Below are 7,321 nucleotides of genomic sequence, written 5' to 3'. Positions count from 1 at the left end.
TACCTGATAAGACAGACCTCAGAAAAATACTTTATGAGGCATAAAGCTGTCTATAATGAAAATTAATTAACTAAGGAATTTTTTGCCCTGCCAGGGTGTGGAGTTATCCAGACTGCTGAGTTATCGAGTGCCGAGTTTTCGAGACTCTACTGTACAATTAATTTTATAAGTAAATAACTGATCCCATTGCTTAACTTGATTTTTGTATTTTAACTAATAATTTTAATATACTGTACATATATAAACATCCCAAAGCCTGATGTATTAATAATAAACCAAATTTCAGCCTTAATTAGCTTATAGAATAAAATAGCCTAATTAATTAAGGCTGTCGTTTGGTTTATAATTTTGATAATTATAATAAATTAATTTTTAATTTAGAGGTTTAAAAATTCTGTTTGTGAACTGTCTTTCTCTAAAATCATTTTTCTAAAAGCCTATTGTCTTGTTCACTCTTAAATCCTTCAATTTCATACATTCACATAAGATATGTTTTCTTGAAAGCAACTTGACACAAAATTTACAAATTCAAGTAATTAAACAATAAAAATTTGTCTTTTATTATTAAATCTTTTAAATTTAGTCTTATTTTCCTATAAACCTTTTTAAGTCAACAAAAGCCTCTTAAACATTTAATCAGATTCTCTAGGTCAGGGGTGGCGAACCTATGGCATGCACGCCCAAAGTGGCACGTAAGGAGAAATCATCTGGCAAGTAATGTATTATACGATTTCTGTCTTTTTCAATCATGTTTTCAGTTTATCACCTGATCATCTTTTTCAATCAGCTTTTTTACATTTATTCTAATTAAGGTGTATTCATTTAATTTCTTTAAATATCATTATTTGAAGTCTGAAACTTTGGCATGCATAAACATCTTTAAAGCTAAGTATGCTTACAATATGGCACACGAATACAAAAAGGTTTGCCATCCTTGCTCTAGGTAATTTTATAACATATTGAAATCAATAACGAAATTGATCATTGTTGCAGCCTTTTCATCCAATATTAATAATTGTAAGATTTCTATATTAATTAACAATTTCATATTGTAATTTTTTATCTTCTTACATAACATGAAAACCCTAGATGAAATTCCATATTTAATGTAACTAAAAAATTATAAGAACTAAAATTAAATAATGAATATCCATTTTTTTAAAACATATTGTAAAAAATACAAATAAAGACTTTACAAAAATATTTTTATTTGTATGTCTTCCTTGTCATCCCTTTCACAATCACAGGAAACATGATCCACATTGATATTTGGATCACAGTTTTTATTTGTATAAGTCTTTATTATTTGTATTTTTTACAATATGTTTTAAAAACATATATTTTGTCCTAGATTTTTTAGAATATTTTTCTTTCCAAAATGAATATCCAGTTACCAAACTTGAATCAGTTAAGATCCAAATCTCCAGTGATACTCGTTAAATGAGTATCACTGTAGATTTGGAAGGTTTTTTGTACAGGTAGAAGGAAGTATATTACCTCCAGTATTTGATAGGAAGTTCAGTTGTTAAGATCCAAAATGATAACAAACTTATACTAGTATTAACAGATTAGAAATGGAAAGAGTTTCAAGTATTATTTCAGGACAGATTTAATAAAAAGTTAGTCAAAGACTAATGAATACCTAAAGAATAAAAATAAGAGATGGAAAATCTATTTTTTTTTTATTCATTAGTTATATAAAGGAACAGAAGAGTGTGATAATAACAACAAAGTTCTTAGTATAAAATTTACAGATAGGAAATGGGAGTGAACTTCTAGTTTTTTTATTGAGTTTTGAATCTTCTGATATGAAAAATAAGAGAAATGTGTTAATTTAAAAATAATAGCTACTTTCTTCTATTCTTGACTAGCTTTTAAATTTTTTTATGTTAAATTTAATGATGTTGAACTTTGAGAATTCTCTCATTTCTCTAAGATGCAAAATTCCCATTTGTCTACTATTAGTACATAGATGACATTGTTTGTTACTGTATCTATTATATATTTATGATTTATTTTGATGTTTGCTTTATAATTTTTGAAATTATTCCACATTCCTTTTAATGCAGTTGTGTTTACTCAAGGTGAGACACCCAACACTTTGGAAAACACTGTATTACACTATATAAAAATATTCTTTCTCAGTCTCTCTTTTTTTTTTAACATATGTATCACTATATATTTATAAAATTATATTCTCAGCAATTTACATAGTTATTAAAGTATAAGTATTTTGTTATTGATGAATAACTTAATCTATCTCTTAATTCTGCCATTAAAGTGTATTAATATTAATATGACTTAAAACTTGTGGCTACATGCCATATTTATATTGTATATTGTATGTAATTTCATTGTTTTTTTTTTTTTTGAATATATATCTCTCTACTTTCCCTCTTTATATCCCTTTCGTCTACCCTTCCTGGAATGTGCTCATTTTCCCTTGCATTGGTATGTAGATGACTCACTCCAAAAACAAAAAGGAGAATGCAGGAGGGAAGAGGGCTAACACACGTGCGTCATTAGGGGAGTAGAGCTCACAGGAGAGAGACTGAGGAAGAGTCAGGGGAGAGTACGTTCAGCATCAGATCAGATTGACGATGACCCGGGAACTGGAAGAAAAATAACGAACTTTGCGAGAAACAAGACGCATCGACTATTGCAAGGAGCACCAATTATCAAGTTTGGGTACCCTCTGCCCTATCTCTTGTCTTCACCTTCCAAACCTTCTGATAAACCTACTCTATTCAATACTAATATCTAGAAATAAGAAACTAGCATAATTTACGTAGTTTAAGTCGATCGGGTCGGGCAGGAACTACACGTGCCTTTCCTGTTGCATATTATATTGTTCGGTGGTTCATTAAGTGTGTGTTCAATTCGGTGAAAATAGTTAAGTTGGTATCCTTTGTAACTTGCATCAACCTGACAAGTAAATAAACTTATTGTATTTTTGGTTTATTTAATTGCGTTTTGTTTGTCTACTTCTCGTCCGTTGGTCTAACAAACTACACCAGATATTAAAAACAGATTAAAAATGTTTAATCATAAAGCTTCAGTATTTTACTATAAACAAAACATCTAAGACTCCAATGNGTAAGATAGCATAAAAAGCATAGCTAGCTGGTAAATACTAACAATTTCTCAATAAAAGAATTTTTATATGTTCAGGCAAGAAGTCTGACACAATAAAAATAAATGAAACAAACTGGGCTATTTTTGGCCACAATGAATGTAATGGGCCAATAGGAGAAAAAAGTGATCACTTGATATAGAAGTCGCACATATTGATGCAGTGTAAACAAGGCAACTCATTCGAAGGACAGCTTACTCTAAAATAATGGAAGAATGAAAATATTATTCAGTTAGGTTAACAGCAATACAATTAAACAAGGAATTAAACAAATACAATACCAAGTTAGCTGGGAGGAAAACTGATCTAATAGAAAGGATAGTTAAAATAATCTACGTCTACATTTTTATCATTAATTATTACGTTTAAACATTTATAATTTCATGTCCTTGTGACTGAATATTGCATGGTAAGGTTACTTGCCAGTGCATGAAATTTTTAAGGATAAGAGATCACAAAATGCACATCTTTTATTAACAAAAACAGATCTAAAGATCAGTAAAATTGCCATTGATTCCTTTCACTTTTGTCACTAACCAATGTCACTTTAAAATTAATGATTTTTTTCCAGGAATATGGTCATGTACTGAACCTGATATAAGATAACTAATTTATATTAGTACTTGACATGTTAACAATACTAATAGGTATCACTATAATTTAAGACATACAATCAACACAAACCGTGGCTGTATGCCATATTAGTGTATATATTAATTTAGGTATAGTTTTAGTCCTCTCCTTTGTTCTTTGTTTCTTCTTCCTTCCAGAACTTTCCTTTCTATTTTCCCTTGGATGGGATGGCCAATTCTTAGAACTATGGAGAACAATGAAAAAAAAGAGGTCCTAAGGCTGGCGATATAAAGGAAGGACATTCTTTGGCCAAGACGTCGAATGTGGTGCTCCAAGTCGCAAATGGCAATGACTGGAGAATTCAAGTGTCTGAGTAGAAAATAGGACTTTATCATAGTTTCAATAAAACTAGGTGCAAGGAGAAACCTAGTGAAGATGACAACGATTGACTTTCAAGAATAGGTTCAATGTAGTATCCCACCCAAAATTGTGAAGTTCAGCAAAACCCCGGGTATTTCACTTCTTACTGTATTCTATTTTCCTAGATTCTCTATTCCCTATCTTCATCTTTTTTTCCCTAGTTTTCAGTTAGCACATAAGTATTAGTCATAGTTTTCTGTCACCATTTATATTTGTTGCGACTGGTGCATTTTGTCATTGTCTGCCAAAATATTATTCAATGCCATATTTAGAAATGACTGTTCAAAAGTTAAGGCGGCATTCGAAAAATACTTCATCCCAACTAAAAATGTTATATACGAAAGATATAAATTCTATTCTCGGTTTCAAAAAGAAGGAGAAACAGTGGAGAATTTTGTAACTTCATTATATAGTCTGGTTAAAACGTGTGATTTCCCTGCTTCGTTTCAAGACGAAATGATTAGGGACAGAATAGTTTGTGGCATTAGAGACAAAAAGGTTTCGGAACGTTTGCAACTTGAAACGGAACTAACTCTGGAGAAAGCAATAAACACTGTGAGACAGGCTAAAACAGTGAAAAAGCAACAAGAATCTTTTAAGAACAATTCCAGGAATAACATATATGCATTACGCAAAACTGCACGTAGGAAGAACATATTTTCGAAGCTGGAAGCTACCGACAATTCATTTACTGGAAACAAAACTTTAAATTCCTGTTATTGGTGTGGAAAACTGGTGAAACATACTAAATTCAATTGCCCTGCACATAAGGCGATCTGTAATAAGTGAAAAAAAGTAGATCATTGCACAAAGGTCTGTAAAGCTAAAGTGAGTATAAATGAAATAGGAGAACCTAATCAAAGTTCATTTCTAGGACATGTTAAAGGGTCAAGTAATATAAACAATAGCATTAAGAGACAGCTTAACCAGTGGAATGCAAACATTTTCATGGGAGACATTCCTTTAAACTTCAAGATCAACACAGGGGCAGATGTCACAGTTATACCACACGAGACATATAACAGAGTGCTATCTCATGTTAAATTACAAGAAACGAATAGATCTATACATAGCCCTGGTAAAAAAACTCTGGATGTTGTGGGAGTGTTTACGGAGAAGCTAAGAAATAAGAGATTCCGCATCCAAGAAGACATATTTGTTATAGATAAACTAGAACACTTCTTGTTGAGCAGTAATGCAAGTGAACAGTTAAATCTTGTGAAAAGAATACAGGAACTAAACTCTACTTTCAATCCATTTAAAGAATTCCCCAATCTATTTCAGGGGATTGGGAAAGTACAGAAACCCTATCACATTAAACTTAAACCGGAAGCAAAACCTTACACTCTGGCAGTTCCTCGAAAAGTATCATTGCCCTTGAGAGATAAGCTCAAGAAAACTCTGGACGAGATGGTAAATAAGGGAATAATCGAGGCAGTAGACGAACCTGCTGAATGGTATGCTCCAATGATTTTGGTTCCAAAGAAATCAGGCGAAATAAGAATTTGCATCAATCTATCTAAATTGAATGAGAACATTGAGAGAGAATACTTTCCAATGGCGTCGGTCGACTATACATTCAGCCAATTTCATAACGCAAAAATCTTTAGTATTATTGATGCTAGTGCAGGGTTTTGGCAGATTGCATTGGATTTTGAACCATCTTACTTGACAACATTTATAACACCCTTTGGGAGGTTCAGATTTAAATGGTTGCTGTTTGGAATTAAGTCAGTGCCTGAAATATTTCAGAAACGAATATGTGAAACAATACCAAAGGACCCTGGAATTGTAGGCTAATTATATACTAATGGATGAATTTGTGATATTTGGGGCCACAGAAAAAGAACATGATAAACGTATGCATGAAGTTCTTTGTACACTTCAAAATGATCTTCTAAAACTAATGGGGTAGATCTTCTAAAACTAAAAAGCCATTGGTATCTCATAATGGCTGACTACTTTTCAAGATATTTTGAAGTTGCCAGATTGGAGGAATTGTCGTCGTCGTCAGTAATTAACCACATGAAATCAATTTTTGCAAGACATGGAATTTCAGAGGTGGTACAAAGTGACAATGGCATCCAATTTTCCCAGGTTGTTGACTCGGAATACCGTAAATTTGCAGAAAAGTATAAATTTTCAAGTATAACTTCTAGTCCAAGATACCCTCAAAGCAATGGATTCATTGAATCAATGGTAAAAGATTTCAAAAGTCATTACTTGAAAACTGAGTCGCAGGATCATTATTTGATGCTTCTAGCAATGAGATCTACACCATTAGAGAATGGCTATAGTCAAGCAGAACTGCTAATAAGCTGAAAATTGAGAACACCCCTGCCATCAAATAATCAACAATTGACACCTCATTTGATTGATTTTGCTTCAGTAAGAAAGAAGGAAAAGGGGAAGGCAGATAAACAGAAAACCTATTTTGATTGATACCATGGTATAAAAACTCTTCCACGTTTGAAGATAGGACAGCCAGTCTGGGTGTCAGATATCGAACATATGGAAAGGTGAAGGAAGCTCACCATACTCCACGATCTTACATTATTGAAACTCCGAGAGGCACGTTTCGCAGGAACAGAGTACATTTACACCCATCGTCTATTTCCCAGACAGTCTCCCAGGAAGACGAACCGCAGATCGTCGATGAGGAGAAATTGAATGGATCATCCAACCTGAATACTCCCAAGGAAGAAACTCCCAGGACGGAAAATGAAACAAAATCCGGAAATAGGGAACTTTATGAACCAATGCTAGAAATCAAACAAAACTCTCCACCGGGTGAAGAGGACCTTCCTAAAACCCATAGTGGCAGACCTATACGAATCCCAAGACAGTATCTGGATTACCAGCAATAAAAAAAAAAGGGGGAGATGTAATATATGTTGATGATTTAGATAAACATTAAATGTAATGTAATATACGTTGACAATTTAAATAAACGAAATGTAATCGAGTAGGTACCGAGGTGGCAAGACAGAAAAGGGAGTGAGAGTACCTCGAAAGAACCAGCTGGATGTAGAAGTGTTTAGTTGTATTAATAAAGAGTTATTCGTACCATGTTATCTGGTCAGTTGAGTCCTTTATAATACACTTTGTTTGACCATACTATCACTTAGTTATTGTATGTCTTTTCCTTTGTCGGTCTACATACCTTTTGCATGAACATCACAAAAGAATACTACT

General features: G+C 32.7%; 1 pseudogene; it reads left to right on the top strand.

The window, feature by feature from the left end:
• The first annotated feature begins 3,882 nt into the window (after positions 1-3,882).
• On the top strand, positions 3,883-6,993 carry LOC111615328 (annotated as a pseudogene).
• Positions 6,994-7,321: the final 328 nt, after the last annotated feature.

Source organism: Centruroides sculpturatus, unplaced genomic scaffold (assembly GCF_000671375.1).
Source record: "Centruroides sculpturatus isolate CEXI.00-Female unplaced genomic scaffold, Cexi_2.0 scaffold2475, whole genome shotgun sequence".
Classification (NCBI taxonomy): domain Eukaryota; kingdom Metazoa; phylum Arthropoda; class Arachnida; order Scorpiones; family Buthidae; genus Centruroides; species Centruroides sculpturatus.
This window is presented reverse-complemented; position numbering and strand designations above follow the sequence as displayed.